The sequence below is a fragment of the Brachionichthys hirsutus genome, chromosome 4 (assembly GCF_040956055.1).
Source record: "Brachionichthys hirsutus isolate HB-005 chromosome 4, CSIRO-AGI_Bhir_v1, whole genome shotgun sequence".
In the NCBI taxonomy this organism is placed as follows: domain Eukaryota; kingdom Metazoa; phylum Chordata; class Actinopteri; order Lophiiformes; family Brachionichthyidae; genus Brachionichthys; species Brachionichthys hirsutus.
In genome coordinates, this window is record NC_090900.1 from 11868525 (window position 1) to 11889590 (window position 21066).

The following is a 21066-nucleotide window of genomic DNA, read 5'->3' on the forward strand; positions in this document are numbered from 1 at the left end:
AAGGTCACCTATTTCTGTGGAACTACTATCATGAACTGCTCTAACCCTGCTCCATGTGATGAGTCATGGGTTAACCGTGTTATAATTTGGCAACATGTCATTAAAAGTCATATCATTTATCATATCCTGTAAAAGTATTCATTGATGCTGGTTTTCAGAATCAGCTGACTTGAGTTTAATTCATTTAAACCAGTTACGTGCTGGGAAATTTCACTTCTCTCAATGTAATTACGTACTCCTATATCTCACAAATTTGAGCGCCTTTACTTGAACAGCCTGTTTTCAGATCATTTCTATGTGGGGAAATGTTGTATTCATATAACTCCATAACTCAGAAATTAGGATAAGACAACTGAATGGTGCAAAATATAAACTTTATATATGCAATTTCCTCTATAAGCACTTTATAGCCGAGCATCCCACTGCACATTCATAGAGATGATGTGAAGAATGTATGAAGAATCCTTTATGATGATCGGTAAAGCTATGGCAAAAGAGAAAACGCTAGAGCACAAAAATGATGAGGTGCATGCTGACCATGTTCGATGAGTCCCGAGTTAGACTCAGCCTACTTCCGGATGCACTGTTTAGCTGGATGCATAACCTGAACTGCCCCTCAGTGGCAGGTCGGACTGTGAGAACAGATGTCACAGCATTATGATGTGCAAAATAAAGAATTATTCTGGGCTGCTATCAGAGCCAGATCAGTTAGAAGTGATGGCCGTGATGGCAATTTCCACACTATGCAGTTTAAACGCATAGAACAATGGAACAATTGTTTTTTAAATGCAAGTCTGACGAGGAAAAAAGCACATTTTGCAGGGTATGACTGGCTGTTTCATTTTAAATGACAATTAATTTAGTTACCATAGATACGACATAGAGCCAGAGCTGTGTTATACACATTAAGTCACATCCAAGTGTGACAGCAGCTACTGATCAGCTGTATGTTGTTGTAGTTCATCTTAGATCTGTGATGTGATGATGTTATGGAGCATTTTTACAATGTCTTAAACAGGGGTGTCAAACTCAAATACACAGTGGGCCAGAATTTAAAATTACTCAAACCAACGGGCCAACGTTGAATAAATGAACCTTTAATATGGACCCAAACAAGTTTTGCTTTAACAATGAGTATGGAACAAGCAACGCTTTTGTAATTTCATCATGAAGACATGCAAAATCAAATTTTTAATTAAAAAATGGCATTTTAAATAGAAATTGTATGTTTTTTTTATTTGCAGCCTTCTGAGGTAAATATGAAAATAAACTTTTCCACAGGCTAACATTTTTTTTAACTGACTTGAGTTCAGTAACGTCACGGCACACATCGTAATGTCCCGTGTCACATGACTGCTCAAATATGAATTTATCACGAAAACAAACAAAACAGAATTTAGATTTGTTTATTGCTGTAATTCCATGTGTTATATTATACAAAATATGTGTTAATATATACAGTGGCGTTGCTAGGGTCTCTTGGGACTCCAAGCACGAAATCCCTGGGGCCCCCACCCCACCCGTGCACGTTGCAAAAATTTGTTTTTTGCACATTAAAATCCACAATAAATAGGTAAACAATGTATAAGGTCACATAAAAAGAAAAATAACATTTCCACAATATATATAAAACAACAGTGTAAATAAATAACTTCAAATAAAATAAATGGCTTTATGGGATTTGTAGTATTAGCGGTGAATGTGCTGTTCTGTACCGGCGGGCCAGCTCTAATATTAATTTTATATTGCCTCGCGGGCCAAATATAATTACACTCATGGTCTAAAAGGAGATAAAGCATACTCCCAGCTTTTTGTTAATTATAATGAATTATACATTTATGTTGGCTTACCCTTGATTAATAAAAAAAAATCGAAGAAAGTCACATTTTGCATCCCTCGACATCATCCCTGCTGACGATATACAGCAAACCACCTCCACCTTTCCACAGACCTGCTCCCACAGGATGACTGAGCAGCTTCCAACTCGCTGTTCGTCTTTGTTCACCCAGTGTGAGAATTCATTTTTGCAGCTTTGCAGTAGGACACGATCGATTCCTCACGTCAATGTGGGCCGTGGAGCTGCCTGACAAATACAAATACCTCGATGTGTTACAAATCGAGCCTCAACCACGTCACCACACATTTGACGGAGGGGACATCACACATTTGCTGCACTCTACTCTCCAGTTGATAGCAGATTCTATTGCATACAATACTTTTGTGTAAATTGTTCATTGTAAAAAAATGGTGTCCAAACTAGCTGCAATACCACCAAGTGTAGTTGAACACAAACTATTTAAAGGCATGCGATGCAAATGTAAAGGAGCGGAGAATAATTTCAGCTGAGTAGATCGAGCTCTTTTCACTTTGTGCATCAGTTGTGCAAATAGCAGCACATTATTCAAATAAGGATGCAGAGAATAAACAGAAATGCTAATGCTTTCAGGTAATTCTAATGCAATGGGGTTTTTTATTGTATGGGGGGAAAAATCTATGTCACGTGTAGAAGATGATGAGAAACAATTTTAACACTCAGAGGAGTATCAAATAATTATCTGACAGGAGACAGGCTTGGAGTTTTTCTTTTTCATTTGATGGATGCATTATAATTTTTTGTAAGGATCACTTTTTAATATCAGCATCTTTATCAACATAAAAATAGAAATGACAGACTGGTTAAATGCAAGCTGTAAAGTATTGGACTTGCACCCGCATGGACATTTTACTCCCCCTTAGCCAGTATATTACCTATTAAATGATGTGGATCTGTGTTTCCTGGTAGTGTCAGCAGGGTTTGAAGGCCAAGATACTGTTCTGGTGGGTCAGGGAGAGAGAAATATAAATGGAGCTAATCTAAAACCGACACTGCCTTGGAGGTAGATCATTTTAAGAAAATAAAACCTTACATGACCCTGGTGTATAGAAACATGAAGCATGCAATGCCAGTATATTACGTGTCATGATGCAATCCTTTGATTGCTTATCTAAAAATATGATGGGATTTGACATTTGAAGGGTGAAATTTGACATTTGAAGGGTGAATTGAATATACATAACAATATATGCCATAGGATAATATAAATGCACATATGCACATATCAAATAAAAACTGAAAGATAATAAATGAGTGGTGCAAGCCAGGCTGTCTGATTCATTCAATGTTGCTGGCATCGCAGTAACAGGGTGGGAAAGCTTTTCTGAGGGTCTGAAGGCCCAATCATCTGGGCCGATGGCCAAATTCGGTCATTCTGCTCCCAAACAGCAGCAAATTTAAGCTCTTTTATGGACAGATCCCATTAATCATTGTTTGTGGATTGTTGCATCCTCTGTGCAGGTGTAATCGTATGGTGCGCCGTTTCAGTTTAATCATTCCAGTCTCGCAAGTCTTTCTGGAAGTCCAGGTCTTGACTGGGCTCACAGCAGAATCCTCCAACCAGTTGTGGGCCTGATCGAGCTATCAGCCCTCGCCCTTCAGACAATTACATTTCAAAACCTCTAGGTTTGCTTTTTGGCTTCATACATGAAAGAACACCTTAATATTTTACCTTGGTGTAACTTATTCCTTTCAATTGAAAACCCAACATCATTTCGACAGGAGTATTTTCAAGAATACAAAGAATTCCCTCCCACCACCATTTGGAGCTTTCTTTTCATGGAGGAACTGTTTTTTGTTATGTTCGCAAAATACCTTGAACAAAATAGATCATCGGAGCGTCACTTGTCGTCTCCCACAGTTGGATTTGCTGAGCATCATGTTTCATCTGTCCTGAAGATAAAATGCTGTCATCCGTTGTGCTGTGTTTGACTGAAGTGTTTTTGTTTCTTCGAGTAAGGGAAAGAATAATAAATCCCAGCCGTGGGTTGCTGACTTCTGCCTTCATGTCCTCTGTTTGTCAAAAAAAGGATTAAAATCAAAGAAGCGAGAATGTCAACATTGAAAGGATGCGTGAATAGACTCTCAGTTGGTGATTTTGTTTAAAGTAATTATTTGATTCTGGATGAGGGAAGAAATAAAAAATAAATGCTGGTAAATACTCCACTTGATAGGTGTTGTAGGACTTGTCTTGTCCACTACAAGACATTGCTCAGTAAATACTGAGGGTTATTTATTTGTTTAGTCATGAAGTCACGTTAAAATTCAATGAAATCTGTCAATCATGCATCTTAAAAACAGCATAACACATTTTTTCAGACATAGTGGCCTCTCAAGAAAAACACTCACATTTCACTATACAGTATTCCCTGCAATGCTGCAATGCTATAATTAGTAAATTCCAGAAGGTAACTGTGTGTGGGTGTGGGTGGGTGCACATGGGATAAAAACGGTGACTGTAGCTCCTCATCTGTTCTCCAAACCCAGCGCTTTACGGCTCTGATGAACCCACAGCATAATCATCTGATGGCTGAAACAGAAACTCTCCCTTTAAACAAAAAAAGAATTTCCTCCCGGGTTTAGAAAAATGAAAGCACAGCCATCCTTCATTTTCTTAAAGACACGACAATCCGTAATCGTCTCGCCTACAGCCATTTATCCGAATCCAGTTTACGCTGGAGCAGCTTATCACAGGGCCACATAGAAAGACAGACACCCATTCATGCTCACACTCGTACCTACGGTCAATTCAAACACGACCAATTTGCCGATGTTGCACGTTTTACCCGGCGAGAACCCGCTTGCAGACACAGGGAGAACACACAAACTCCACGCAGAAAGGCTGCAGCTGAAAATGAAACAGGGACCTTCTTGCTGTGAGGCATCAGCGCTACAAGCTGCACCACTCTGCCGCCCACAGAGCAATCAGTCTTGTCAAATTTCTATAATTGTGCCACTTCCACCATGTCTGACTTTAATACTCTTAGAATACTAATTACTTCAGAGCCTTTCTTGTCATGCTGTGTCAGAACGGCCAAGGAATGAGATTGCAATTCTCTCAGGCAGTGTTGGAGATTGTCCGGTCACGGCACATGAGAACATGACTGTTCATGTTGCAGACACATATATGTGGGAAATCAATAACACACACACACACATACACACAATGGATTATTAGTATTGAATAGTTAAGATTTAAGCAGCGTTTTAATAATATATTTCATATTTCATGCACAAAACCAACTATTGGGTGGCAGGGTGGCGCAATGGATGGCACTGTTGCTTCATAGCAAGAAGGTTCCGGGTTTGATTCCTTTCTGTGGGGAGTTTGCATGTTCTCCCCGTGTTTAAAGTTTAAAGGTCACATATTATACCCTTTTTCCACAAGTTAATGCAGTTCCCAGACACTTGTATGAAATAACTACAACAGTCTTTTGTCAAAATAGCAAACAGATGCTGCAGCACAGCGTCCCTCTTTTCTGTCTCAAACAGCTCTGTCAGAAACCCTAAATTTGTAGTCAGTCTTCCTGCACACCAATAACTTCAATTATTAATATTTTGTCAGAAATTCCTTCCCAAACAGCTTCGTATATTAGCAAGATAGTAGCAGCATGAGAGAGAGGAAACAGCCTGAACCTACTGTTTTTTACACAGTCATTCACACACACACACAAACGGACACTTCGGTGTAGCCAATTCACCGAAGTTAGTTGCGTGTTCTTGGTGGTGGGTGATGCCGGAGAACCCGGAGAGAACCCACGCAGACACGGGGAGAACATGCAAACTCCTGGATTGGATTTGAACCTGTGACCTTCTTGATGTGAGGCAACAGCTCCACCCACCGTACCTCTGTGCTGGCCAAATTCAAAGTAATAAACATATATGTATTTATTGTTATGTAAATTCAATTAAACAGAGTATAAGAAACTGCATGAGGTTTGTAAGAATTCTGCTGCCCATTCCCACAAATACAGCTCTGTCATAGGCTAGGCAGGAAGCCGGTCCTCGTGGACCACCATCCTGCTGAATAAGCCCGAGCTTATTGTTGATGTGGAGAAATTGTTTTTCCAAGCCTACTGGGAGGCCGCCACTGGATTAGAGGTGGCAAAGGGTCATGTGAGCGACAAATGAAATATGGTTTCCAGCACTGTTTCCTGACTATCAGGAATAGTTCAAGCTAAGAGAAACAAGCTACTTATTTGGTGTATCTGAGGAAAAGAGCAGCACAGCGGATTCTTTGTCAACTTGGGAAAAAAAGGCCTTCTGTCGTGAATTCGGGCCTGTCGTTGGCATAATTTAAGGTTCAGGGTTTGCTCTCTGAGGGTTAACAAATAAATTTGTACAAGGGTGAAGACTGTATTTGACTTGGACTCTCAAGGGCAGGCTACTGGGCTGTTCTCGCTCCTCTGCACATTACCCAGAGTGCATCAGCATGTCGTTACAATGATAGGAAAGAGAAAGAAACTCAAATGAGACAAGGAAAGACAAACAGATGGGAGAGTGATTGCTGATTCTACAATAGTAGTCAGTAATGGCACCGAGCTTCAACTGCAAATCCATCCACCCAGTTGGAATCCAATCACTGCCAAAATTCATAAAGTTCATAAAAGAGGAGTGAGGATGACAGAAGAGGAGAAGGGATACATTTCTTTCTCCATTTTAGTATTGCTGCTCCAAAAAATAAGGCAAATGTTCTTTTTCCTGCCTCCCACTGGCCTGGCCTCAGGTGGGCAGACTGGAGGTCTGTTGAGGTCACAGCTGGGGGTGCAGTCAAATTCTATTATACCTGACTCCTTCACCGTCCCCCTAGCTTGACCCCCCATCTCCCTGTGTACTTTATGACCTCATGCATGACTGAGCAGTGCACCGTGGGAGGACATTGTGGCTGGCAATCTGCCTTTCAAGGACATCTCTGCTTCCCAGGTGTCAGCAAAATCCACGCTTTTTAACAATCATATGTTTAAAAAAGCAGACAGAGAAATCATTCTGACAGTGCAGAATGATTGCTGATGCTGCACCAAACTTTGTGTTCATCTCATCATAAAGAGATGGACTTCGACTCCGTTGCATGAGACAGCAACTCGTCCCCAAAGGGGAGGGAAGCAATGCATCATGTTCCAAGATAGAGCTACGGCTTCAAATTTGAAGATGACCCCTGCCATGTCATCCGCTTCACACTCAGCAGCAATCTGAGCTCCATTTGGACATGTTTCCGTTGAATTTGTATTTTCCTTCTGTTTTGTCATCTTGTCCAGAATCAGTGTATGATTTAGCTGGATGAACAGCACAATATAGACAAAAGAGAATCAGAGAGAATCTATCCACACATACCAATGAAGTTGCTACCAGCTTAGCTAATGGCTGCAACTTGTTTAAAGTCTGAGTCTACTTTCAGAGGAGCTCTATAATATCGACTATTTTTGGTGTCTGTAGGCTCATAACAGTTACTGATGACTCGAGTATCATTGCTGCCCATGGTTTTGAAATACAGGAGAGGAGAAGACAGCGAGGACATGTCGTTTCATTTCGCTTTACAGAGCTGTCGACAGAAATCTGTGCTTTCATTCATTCATTCATTTATTGTATGAACTGACAGAGATTTCCCCTGAAAGCCACTGTGTAATTCCAACCCTGCACAGTATCTGATCACGTCTCATGCCTGTGTGTAGTTAGAAAAATGTCTCTCCTTTGCATCAGTCCTCTTTTTGGTGGGTATTTTCACCCTAATGGAGGTTAAAAACAAAAAAACAAATCTCAGTTCAGGGAGTTACATTCACACAGCTAAATGCTTTGCTGCAGGATAAATGAGAAGTTCACAATAAAGCCAAGAACAATGTAAAACCAATGACAAAAACAAGAAGGTGTCTCATCCACATGGAATTAGAAACGTGGTTTCACGAAAAGGTCTCTGCTAAGGAACGTACACTAAAATATTGCTGTAAATTTTAATCTAAACATCGAAGCTATAACTAGAAAAACACTCAGAGAGCACAGACCTCTGCCAAGCAGCTCATTCCCCTTCTAATTAGATTTACAAAGTCCACATGGTGATCTGGATCATCACCAAAAGGTTCTAGATTGTTCTTGGTGTCTTTATACACCAATCATGAAAAGTAAAAATGAATTGAAGTTGACGAGAATTTTCAACTGATTTTTTAATCTGTAAATGGGTAAATGTAAATGTTTAAAATGCAATATTTTTTTCCTGATCTTATTCTGGATCAGATGCAGAAGACATTTTGCATGATAGTTCACATCGGACCCCTTTATGACTGTAATTTTTGGAGTAACATAGAGTACCGGTAACTACAACCTGGATATATCTGGATAACATTAACTTAGCTACCATTTTCTTCACACTGAAATGACTTGCAAAGTTGCTAGGTCAGAAATCATCCAATTGGTTTCTGTTCAATTGCTAAAGAGAAGCTGCTGTGTTGTTGCAGGGCCTCAGCTGAAAAAGCAATGGCAGGTGGGAATGGCTTTGTATTTCACTTACCTGTTCTCAAAAGTCTCTGAATAATGTAATTCCTACTGAATGGAATATTAAGTGAATGTGTCACAAACTCAAATCGTTCTGTATTCTGAAGGACTTTTCTTTAGTTATTCTCACAGTATTTAGCGAATACCAAGGGCAGCACTTCAGTTCATGTCTTTTAATGTCACCGCAGATCAATAATGTGAAGGACTGGCATTCACTAAAGCATTAGCTCTCAGGAGATTAGCAGCATCTTTCTGTCCTTTTGCTGATGGGCATTTATCTTCAATCGCCACATCTTCAAGTGTTATTATTCTGTCAATGCTTATCTGCAGAGTATATTATCTTCCTGCACTTCTCCAGGGCCACATCCCTTCAGGAATACAGAATAAGACACAATACCTCAGACCCTTATTAGTTCAACCGAAATTAAATCCCATTACTTTATGTATTCATATTCCCTTTTGTGAACCATGTACCGGTATGTGTTATCAGACTGGCACATAAAGATAAATTAAAGAAACTTATAGCCTGGAAGTGGTGCAAAAATATAAACAAATATATGAACAATGAGAGTGCACTCTGGGTTTTGTTGTGTAAGAGTGGTATATTTAAGCATGACTGCAGGGGTGGACAGACTAGAAATACAATTGTATTACAGTTTTTTCAGGTATATCTGTATTTCAATTTCAGGTTTTATTTTTTTTACGCCTTTTTACGTGGACACAAATATCTGTGTCCACTGTTAACATTTTGAAAACTGCCTTGTTAATTACATAGATTATTTCCATTTGACAATATTGAATGCTTTCCTGATGTAAAAGGCTGATTTGTGGTGGCACAGTGGCGTAGGGGTTAGCGCTGTCGCCTCACAGCAAGAAGGCACCAGGTTCGATTCCTGTCTACGCGGAGTATATATGATCCCCAGTGGCTGTCTTCTCCGGTTTCCTCCCACCTCCAAAAACATGCAATTTAGGTAAATTAGAGTGATTGTTTGTTCTATCTGTGGCCCCACACTGGCGCCACTTCCGGGGTGTACCCCGCCTCTCGTTCATAGAAAAGCTGGGATAGGCTCCAGAAACACCCGCAACCTGCAAGGCGGATAAAGCAGTTGCAGATGAGACAATTGAGGTTGTCCCATCTACATGGATGGATGGAGGAAACAATTATGCATATCAAAGACCATCTGCCAGTATATCAGTCCATATCCAGTACACTGGCAGGAAGTGGATGGCAGTCATCAAACATGTGTGAGAAACTTGACCCTGAAGAAAAGGCAGGATGTCAGATTTTTCTCGACTGTGTTTTTACACATTAATCAATCATACTGAATATAGAGCCTGTAAATCAGAGCTTAAATCAAGTCCATCACCCTTTGAAGGAATTTCATATTTATATTACATTAATATGACATAGGATTCGGTAATATTTGGACAAAAACACCTGATAAAAATGTTGATAAAAGGGCTCATTTTTACGTAGAGAAGAGAGCTCACAGTTCCAGCCAAAGCTCCCTGACAACCTCTTTGACATCACTGACTGGCTGCATCACAGCACCAGTCAGGACATTTTTTGGCACCCCCCTCCCTCCAGAAACCAGTTTTGAGGATCCAACCATATGCACCACATGCATGTCTTTATTTTCTCCTGTATTACTGGCCCAAACACAGACTGTGACAGTCTGCAGAAAACAGTATATATTTCCCCTCAGGGCCCACGTGAGCATTTCCACCATCATGTCTATCATCTTGAACACCTTTATTAACACTCTTCCTGCACCATCACAGGCGGTCGCGTTTCTAGCAGGTAGCAGCACTGCTAAACTGCTGCAAGCCTCATGATGGAGCATTACTCTGTGCTCGTTTATTATCATATATTTAGCCTCTACAAACTCACTACAGAGTAGTCTATTTGAGAAAGTCTCACCACAGCATTAACAGAGGCAATATGTCACTGACATAGTTAGATCTACTACTGCTGATTTTTTTGTAATCACCAAAATGTCCACTATTATTTTAACATGCTGCAAAGAAATGTAAAGTTCTTGCTCCTTAGACTCTCCTTGCTCGTAACTGTAACTCCTCAGTGCTCCTTTAGGACTCACTCCTACACTCCATCTGGCATGGCCAGAAAGACCTTGGCAGGTTTCTCTCTTCCTCTTACTTCAGCCACTGGAAATACAATACATGCAGCAGGGTTAAGACGGGGGTGGGGGGGGGGGGGCGTGCTGTAGAGACTCACCTGGGAGGAGTGTATGTGTGTGTGTGTCCCCCAGCGGGAGCCACAGGCTTCCTCTGATCAAATGTCCCTGTAGGCAAAACGCATCTTCTCTCTGGAGACAGAAGACAGAGACGGCAAAGTGAGATCTGGCATTTGCTTCTTCCCCCCCCCTCCCTCACACACGCAAGCAGCTACACAGTAAGTGTAGTTGGGATAACATACTGAACTAATAATAATAATCTTTAATTTACAACAAGTGTGTTGCAGTTCAGGGAAGCATCTTAAATATAACATGTGTTTGTGTCGTACTGATTTCTCTCTTTTTATATTTGTACCTGCAGGATCATGTTAGGATTCTGCAACACTGTCACAGCTTGGGGGCGGGCCTGTGCTTTTTATTTTTAGGCCCGAGCGCCTATCCTAGGCGTAATTTCTTCTTCTTCTTTCTTTATTATTTCCGGCATTAAGGAGGCCACCAGTCGCATTGATGCCCTCCATCGGTCTCTTCCTCAACTAGATCCTCATGGAGACGCCAGTATCATGCAGGAACTGCAATACCTCCTTGGAGGGTCATCTGACGTTTCTCAATGTAGCCGAGTAAAGGCCGAATAGAAAAAGCCTCCACTCCCAGCTTTGATAACTTCCTGTGCTTTTCTATGCATTAACTTCTCCTGTCTTCCAGATCCTCCTGCAATCAGTTCATTCAGGTCACCTGTGCGTCTATGCTCACCTACAACGAATCTCCCATCAGCCCTGACTACATATATGCAGCTCAGACACCACACCTATTCCAGATTGTTAGTGATGGTTGTTAACACACAAACAAACAAACACCCTCAAAAACATAACCTCCTTGGCAGAGGTATGGCCTGTGCAATATTTCTTTTTACAAGTCAAAAGAGAAACTGTGCGTTTAGCTTGTGGTGCGCAGATCACTGTGTTCAACAAGTACAATTTAAATCGGCACTAAACAAAAAGAAAAGAAAAGAACTTGTCAGATGAAGAGCTGGCCAAGGAGTTGGATGCCTCGCTAGCTAAACTTCAAAATCAACAAGAATGATTTACTAAATTTTATGCACCCAAGGATGGCGCTGCTACAGTAAGTTATACCATAGCGCACAAACTAAACGGTTTTCTGATAGAGCGCTTATCAAAGAGGGCTTGGTGAACTGCAACGCTAATATGGCCAGATAAAAAGGAGGCTTTGGAGAACGGTCTCCTCTCCCGGTGCAATGTAACGAGAAGGATTGGGGAGATCTGGAACTTCTGCTGCAGCACAAAGCAGACAAATGTGACTTTTTATTCATTTGGCTATTTATTTTGTAGGAATAAAGACATGCACCAGCCCAGAGTGGTGGTGAACAAATTAATACACATGAAGAAACCCTTCGGAGACATCGCTGAGATCCTTCATGGGGAACTCCTTGTCAGTTATGACCTATCATATGGTAACTCTTGATATAATAAGAAACAACTTCAAGAACTGACAAAGAACTTGGTGACTGGAGTCAATGTGTAAGAATGCAGGATATGTACTGTCTTTTCATATGAAAAGTAAATAGTCTGGTAAATTGGTACATCAAATTAATGAATACATTTTTTACGAACCGGTTAATCACCAGTCGAGAACAACAGAATAATCTGAGTGTTTATAAATGTGTCTTTTAATTAGCCAATAGTGAGGAGAGTGGATCAACATGATTTCATAAGGAGAAGCTAAAGGGAGGTGTAGCATAGAAAAGACAAAGACATGCAAACAGACGCGTAGCAGGTACATTCACTTGCTTACAATCAGCTCAGATCACAAATACAAATAGAGATAATAATCAGAAACTTAAATTAAGTCTGGAACAAACCAGCCTCCTGATTTAAACCTTTTGGGCATCCATTCTTGCATCCAGGGAAATATAATGACCCATACAGTCAGCTTCCACAGGACAACCACAGAGCAGGTTGTCCATGTGGATCAGTTTAATGTGATATTTCAGAGAGTGCCTGAAGGCAAACATTTTCAGCATGATAAAAAAAAAGAGCTCACGCAGGGAACACGGAAGCAGGGGAGCTGATCCGGGATGGATCCATGCTGCCCCCTGCTGCCATGGATTGATGAAAGGCATGCAGAACAGTCAAATGGGAGCATCATACTTCTGGTATTTGTGATATCTCTTGTCAGCTAGCATTGTTAAAGCAGAGCTGCCACAGCAGCTCGTAATAATGTTATGCTGTTTAATGTTATTACCATTCCACATTTAGTTTTGTTTTGCTGTCCATTTATTTCCAGATTGTAATGTCTGGCTTAACAATGAGATGGAGATGATCTTAAGTATCTAAACTCTCCACCAGTCATTTAGAACTGATGAGGACTCTTGCATGAGAGGTGAAACGTCTTCAGCCAAGCTTGAACAAGTCCGATTGATTCTTCGATCCTCAACATTTTCATCTTCAAAATAAAAGGTGTATCAGCTGATTTTGTAAAGTGAGCAGCCGCAGCAGTGACTGCAGTCGTGCAGCCGGACTGCTGAACGAACAGACGACCACTTGAGGTCAGCATTTCCTATGAAACGGTTGGGCCTGTTCCATTTAAAGGTCAGAAGTGTACCGTCTAAGCGAGGCATAGAGTGAGTTTTTTTTTACTGGACTTGAAACCATACGAGTCAGTTTCAGTGTCTTGGAGGTTGCATCAGAAATCTCAGGCACCAACCTGCAGCTGCATGACACGAAATGGTGATTCCAGTTTCTCTGTGGCATTGCATCACAAGAAAATACAGAAGCCTTTACAGAACGCATGCAGCGCATTGACAGTTAGGCCCTCAGAATTCTGGGTACTATCACACACACACACACACACACAGTTCACTTAACACTTTTTCAACCAAGCATAAAACTAAACAACCTTTCTTTCAGATCAGTCATGGAAAAGGAGAACCTTGTAAAATAATTTGACACGAGTCTTTTGCTGTTTAATGCTTCCACATGGACACAATGAGATGCCAGTACTGACATGATATACGGTGAAACCATAGACGGAAGCGTCCGTGTTGTACGTATTTGTTTTAAAGCTGTTGCTTATTTTTTGTTGTTGAAATATTCTCCCATCAAAACCCTGAAATCTGGTCATCCAGTGGGAGGGTTGATGAATCGGTGGAATATTTTTGAATTTGTATGGTTTATTTGGTTTCAAGTTGCTTTATTTCTATTTTATAAACTTATCAATCCCTTTTGTAAAATGAAAAGTCAGCTAAAGTTTACCTGAAACAGGTGACGTTACCGTTTTACCTTTGATTCACCCCTCAGCCGGTAAAGCGTCCGTTCCCAACTGGAAGTTCAGGAATCAAGCCCAGCCAATGGCAACACGGGCTGGCAAACAAGCACCATCCATAAAGACTCTGTATTATGAGAGGGAGAGTTGGGCCAGTTTTTAAAGTGAGGGCATGACAACAGCATTTTAAAGTGAATTATATTATATTTTAAGATGTGGTGCAGCTGAGGTTGAGGAAAATGGGCGACTCACTAGAAATGTATGGTCAGTTTTTCCTAAGGTTATCCAGAAACATGGAAGTCACTCAACTTCTTCTCAGGCGCAAATTGCCCTGCTCTCCATGACCAATCATGAAAAATAGTTATGGTGAGTATCTGACAGAAGTATTAGGGATACTTATTGGTCCATGCCCAAATAGAGACAGATATAAAGTAGATAACGAAATACCACAAATCCATCAAGTGAAAAGGCCACGATTTGACGATGTCTCATGTTGTGTTTGTAGGAATGCATGAGAATCCTGCAGATGACAGACAGCAAGGTCGTGGATAAAACCTTGTTCCCAGCCTCATTAAATTGCCCCGCTGCACCCCTCTCATGCGCCTCCACCTCCCAGCACACACTGCTCCTCTGCTCCTTCCATCCACAACCAAGCATGCAAGCAGCAGCAGAAATGTTTTATTCAGTGTCATGTACAACAGCAGCAGGACCAGCCCGCATACCGAAGCTGAATTTGAATACATTTGACACTGCTACTCCGACCGATTTACTTTTAAATGAGATTAGGTTTTGTGCTGCTGCACATTGCTCTGCAGTTTGTTTAACTCAATGGGGAAAAAAAGAAGTTATCTCACAATGACTCCACATGCCAGTGAGGTGTAGCGATGTTTGGTTCTGCCTGTGCTTGTCCGGCACCGTTGATGCTTCATTTGTGTGCGTTAGCCAACACAGGCCAAGGCGAATGCGTATAAATCTTTGGGCACTAGCACATCAGCGTGCATCTATTTTATTGTAGAATACTTTACTCACTCTAAATCAAGAGTCATAAGATACAGTTTCGGTTTCGCACCGGAAACCACATTCATCATATAATCAGGAAGTGGAGAATATCTCCCAGTGTCTTTGTTTCAAAGAGGAAGTGAGCCAGACATGCATTACAATTTGGCCAGAGAGCGTTTGCAGCTGATGCATTGATATACTGTGTGATTCTAGTGTGAAGCAGGAGAAAATGTCTGATGCGCAAGTTATATATTTGGGAATGTGCAAGTGTTTTTGATTCTTTGTCTATATTCATGATTTTATTATATTATATTTATTATAATAGCCATTTTTCTGACCTTGCGTCTTAGTTGTCTGATTTGCTCAGACATGTGACTGATTGACTTGATTCACTTTACTGAACACTTAAATAAAAACCTTATGTCCCTTCTCCGTCTTACAATATGTAAAGTTGTGACACTACTCTAATGAAGCTCTTTGAAGATTGTGCTTTTGTGAAAGTACATTGTGCCAAAAATATTTTTGAGCCTCATAGAGACATATTTCTTTTTCAAAAACACGTAAAGTATGTGACTTGATGACACTAAATTGCCCATAGCTGCGAGTGTGAGTGTGTGAATGATGGTCTGTCTGTGTGTGGCCCAATAATGCTACAATGAACTGGCAGCTTGTCCAGGGTGTACCCCGCCTCTCGCCCATTGACTGCTGGGATAGCACGCCCCGGTAACAGAGTAAGCGGTCCAGAAGATGAATTAATGAATGCAATATTGGACCGCCTGCTGTTGGCTGATCTCACTTAATAGCTCTGCATGATATCAGGAAAATAACATTTAGCATGTGTGAAAGGTGTGCGTAAGGGAATAGCATAAGAAATAAAGCGCAAGCCCATCTGAACATACACTAGAACCTCCTTTTATCTGACCTAAATCTGCTATCCCTCCTTACAATTTGGTTAAACATTCAAACATCTTTTTCTAGCCTCTCTACTTTGCCTGCCATTATTTAACCTTTAATCCCATGATGCATTTTCCACTTATAGTGTGTTAATTTAATTGTGTTCTCCCACAGTGAGCATTTGCTATTGCAGAGCGTTGCTCTTCATTCCTCCCCACACCGCATGCCACAGAGCAAAGAGGAGTGAGCAGCAGCAATTTGAGTTTAACGGGGTCACAGCAAAGCAGAGCGCATAGAGTCTTCACAGCACCGATGAATCTCTGCGCTTCGCTGTCCCTCCCCAACGGGAGCAGCGGAGTGGAAAGGACAGCTCTATTCTCAGAGTCTGGTATGCAGCCCTGTGCAGCGAGATGCACGTCCTCCCACAATCCACTACAGCTCCATCACTTAGCCGAGAGATTGCTGGGACACGATGTCTCCACACAGCATATAGACGCTCTTGTTGCAACCCATTAAACCTGCGGGGAGGAGTCAACGGTGCACCCTGGGGCACGAGTCAGTTACAGATCCCTTTCCCATTCAAGAGCAATTTCACCACAAATAGGATTACAAGTAATGGCGTTCGACACCGCCGTGTCCAGCACATTGAAACCGTTGGCTTTTACTGTGCTGACATTTCAAAAAGGTTGACCTGCGTCTGATAAGAGATGCAGAACTGGGTGACGTGTATGGGGACCCCTGAGACCCAGACTTTTACAGTTACTTCTGAAGAGGCTGACCCCACCCCCCAATTCCACTGAAGTTCCATTAGAGCAATTTTTTGTTAGTGTTAAAAAGCCAAGATGACAAATCTAACACACGAGTGAACAATTTCCACTGGTTTACAGATAGAAAATATTTCCCTTTTTTTGGTTCGTGGGATCGGGGACCTATCGGCGTGACCATGCCCTGAATTTGGAAGCAGGCCCGTCAGTGAATTAATGCACGTCATGGCGCTCATAAGTGATATTATTTCTGTGCAAGCTGTTCACTTTGAGATGGTGAATCAAACCAGGGAATAGATTTCTTCCTCTTTGCAAATTTGTATAAACAAGCCTCTTCAAGGTCAGTAAATGAAGCCACCCTGTTTGGAATACGAATTAAATGTGTTGCCTTGGGTGTCATGCTATTAAAATGTGCTCGTTCAGTAGTGCTTGACCTGAATAACAATTTTAGCGCTGCCTCCCTTCACGCTATGACTGTGTCGTCGTCTCTAAACGTTCTCTTTGTTTTGTTTTTTAAACCACAAGGTTAAAGGAGAACAACAACCTCATCATGCTGTGATATTGCATCAGCTGTTTAAATCAAGTGTAAGTGGATATATGCAAATTATCACTTGTGTCTCCTTATCCTTATTAGCTCTGAAACAGGATTGTTCTTGTCATTTGGAAAGCTTTTACATTATAAATACATCAAAGTAGAAGTAAGAATAGCATCAATGATACAAATCGAGCTGAACACAGAGCATACACAGAATGATTATTCTGTGTATACTTTATAAGGATGCCCAGGTCGGGAAAAGAGACAGAAATAACCACACGGAAAGCCTAAATACATTTACATTCAGCTCCGAGGGCTCACATTCCTTTACTATGGAAACGCTAAACACTTTCCACAACAAGAACAAAGCTACTTCAAACGATAAGAATACATTAGCAACTGAAGTGAGATCATAAGCAGCATGATGCAAGGTGGTCATGAAATCACAAGGCGCTGATTAAATACCTCTGTCCACGCAGTGCTCAGAGCTAGCAGTTAGCCACTGTGAATTATTGAGCTAATATTTGGAGTCAATAGTTCCGCTACATTTTCTGTGAGAGAAGTGTGGCAGGACCAGGACGACATGTTTTAAGCTGCATGCCGGAATCTCTCAACCAGGGAGTGCTTGAGAAAATATAGCAATGATGAGAATCACTTCAAACCGGCTCCTGTGCATTCGAGCAATTTTACTTTTACATTTCAGGCAGGGCTAGGTGCAGGGCTGCAGACTCACTGAATATGAAATGTTCAAGGCTCAAGTATATTGCTCCAAATTCAGTGCCCCCCCCCCCCATAAAAGTCTGCAAACCAAACTGCATATCATTGTTTCAAGCGGTGCAGCTCAGGTTTATTTATGGTGCCCTTTTACTTACAGAAAAAAAGCATAAAATATATTTCTGGTAAGAAAAGCTGTGTATGCATTAAGGTCATGTGTATATGCTGCATACTTTGAGCAAACTCCACCTGGTTTCAGTGTCTCGAAGAAGCTGCAGCAATACCAAAGATGTCAAAATCCAGACAAATGAAAGCCAAAACTTTCTTTTCTCACCGCCAACAGGATTGGAGGTAGAGAGTTTTTAATTTGGCTGAACTGAACTTTGCATTGCCTCACATGTGGCAACGTGAAACAACGGTCACTGACCAAGTATGTAGTCGCTGCAATCTAAATATTATTGAAAAGTCACTCGACCCGTTTGAAATGTGCCTTTCAGCCGCGGTCGCCACCCGAATTGTCTGTGCTTTCCATCGCACTCGTGGTACCATCAGCGTGTGAATGACTCCACGTAACCAATGAAGCTTCCTGCACATGCTCAATGACAATCTGAATTCCCACAGAAGCCAAGTGATTAGTAGATGGGAGCAAAAACATGCCCCACACTGCGCTGGCAGAGTGCAAAACTCCCACTGAGGTAGCAGTCGAGGCTTTTAAGTCATTTTACCATTAGATTGTGAGTGCCATTAAGAGGCTCTTCTGAGATTTGCTCCGAATTTGGCAGCAAACAAACAAGCAAGCCGGCCTGCGTTGCTGCGAATATATGAGAACACGTTGCCCTCTCATCACCAGACGAGGCCCGATGGCTCCCTCGTGGCTGCGTGCTGTGGAGCTCTAAATGCAGGCATGTGCGTCACCATGCTGCAGCTCTGCAAATATGCCGTGCAGCTGTCTAACGGCATCTTCACAATGGCAACACTTTCAGCCGGAGTGTGAGCTAGGATGCATGGGTACCAGGCGAGCACCGTTTACCATGAGATCCATTGGAAATCTATGGTCGCCACCCTGTTGCACAAGCACGCTGCTGTTTCATCGAGCACAGATCCTGCGAGATGCTGCTGGTAATTGATGCGGCACGTTTTGGAGGAACAAACGTTTCATTCAGCATCACCCGAGGGAAGCTGCGTTCCAACGACGGTGGCTTCGGATCAGAGGAGAGTGTAGATGGTGAAATGGACACCAGGTGGCAGTCTAAGTCTTCCATCTCCAGAACCCCCCACCTACATCCCAAACGATGATGTAATCCTTTCCAGACCATTGTATCACATGGCACAAACAGGCTCTTCTCTCCCCTCCATGGAAGCACTTTGATATCCAATGACAACTGATGCCGTTGTCGCGGTTATCCCTCACTGCCACACGATTAACTCATATCCATGCAAAAAGCCTCTCGACGTCGCTTAATACAATCAAAGTCAGAGCTGAATCTGCAGCACAGGGCTGAGGCGAGATCGCCCCATCTGGCCACGCATCCACGACACTGCTCTCTTAAATATAGATGTGACCTTAACGGCAATAAACTGCAGTTCTCACAGCACAAATCTCCTCCTTGCCGCACAAGTGAACTGAGCTGTGAAGATGTGAATATGCAACCCCCCCCTTGAATCCTCCCTTTCCCGGTAAAAATCAGCGCTTAATAATATTGGCTTAGCGGCAGACAGATTACAGCAGGAGGAGAGCATCTGCTGGAGGGAGAAACAATATGACAGCCTCCTCCCTGGGGAGCAGTGGCTGTAAAAGACAATCAGAAAGAGACACAGGGATGGAAACAACAAGGCTTTTTTGACAAAACATGAAAGCATTATCACCACAAGTCCCACTAGGGAGCAGTGGCAGGATGGCTATTTGTCTATTCATTAAATATGTAACTTATTTGCGTCACGATGCAGTGTTTTATTCCCTGTTAATTTACTATGACAGTGGAAAATAACAAGGAAAATAGAAAACTAACCAGGTGGGTTGTTTCTAGCCTAAACGATACGAGCCGACTGAGTCACTGGTGAACGACAACATTTTTCATTTAAATGTTCTTTTGTTGAAAAAAATTTGCAATTGCCATATTTATAGAACGGAGTGAAAAATGTGCCGCGTTTCGCTGCTTTAATAGAAGTCAAAGTTCAGAAGTGAAGAGAGCTGCGGGAGGACAGCGTGAGGCTCTGAAACAGGGCACAATGCCAACCCTTAATGGAGCGTGTGATGTCTGAGCTGCAGCCAATGCGTTTCACAGTCTTTATTTTCACTACTGTGTTTGCGCAGAGATAATCTGTTAGTGGAAGTGTCTTTATGAGTGAGGGCTTGTTCAGAGCCATTCAGGCAGAGATTAAAAACAGGGCCAAATGTGGCCAAAAGCAGGAAGAATGAGAGCATTTGTGTCATAAAATGACTCACTTGAGCAGAACACTGATTCTGTAAAGCCTCAAATACAAACAGTTAACAGGTAGTAGTTTGATGAAAAGCAAAGAGCATCTCTGGTGCACCCGTAAACAGAACGGGAACTGGTATGCTTTGTTGGGAAACCCATTAAAACATGTTTTTTTTCATGGGATATGGGACCTTTGAGACTCGACTGAATCCTAGACCCTAAAGAACAGATGTTAAACTAAGATTTGACATCCACTGTAAAGCAGTAAAGGAAAGACAGGCCAGTAAATCTACAATGCAGCTGCAGTCTTTTAGCAAAGACAGCATTTTGCTCTCTAAACAAGGTTAATTCTCTTTTTTTTACAATGATCTGCGATTCTCTTCTTTTGACTTCTTGCCATGTCATTAGACTAACTAGGTCTACACTACAACATTTGCACAATGCTGCTCCTTATTTGTGAACGGTGAGTTGACATGTTAACGGGCATGCATGGTCACCAGACAGCTTTCGTGGTATTTAACTAGGTCACAGTGCTAACACTGTTTCAGTTAGCAAACAGAGACCAACGCTGATTATCAGCTAAATGCAGAAATACTTGTCCAAAAATACTGTAATAATAAAAGTTGGCTGAAGTGTCAAATCAAGAGCTACTTATTTACTGACTTGCTATTTAGTGCAAAATGCAAATGTAAATATATGCATTCATTACCTCCGCCGAGGAGGCTGTTTTTGACGGCGTTGGCGTTGTCTGGCTGTTAGCAAGGTAACTCGAAAGGTTCCGGACAGATAGTGATGAAAGTTTTAGGAAATGTTGGGAATCATCGCAGGAACAGATGATAACATTTCAGTGAATATCCAGAAGAGATCCTGGATTATGGATCACTTTGAAATCTTCGGTAACATTGCAGTC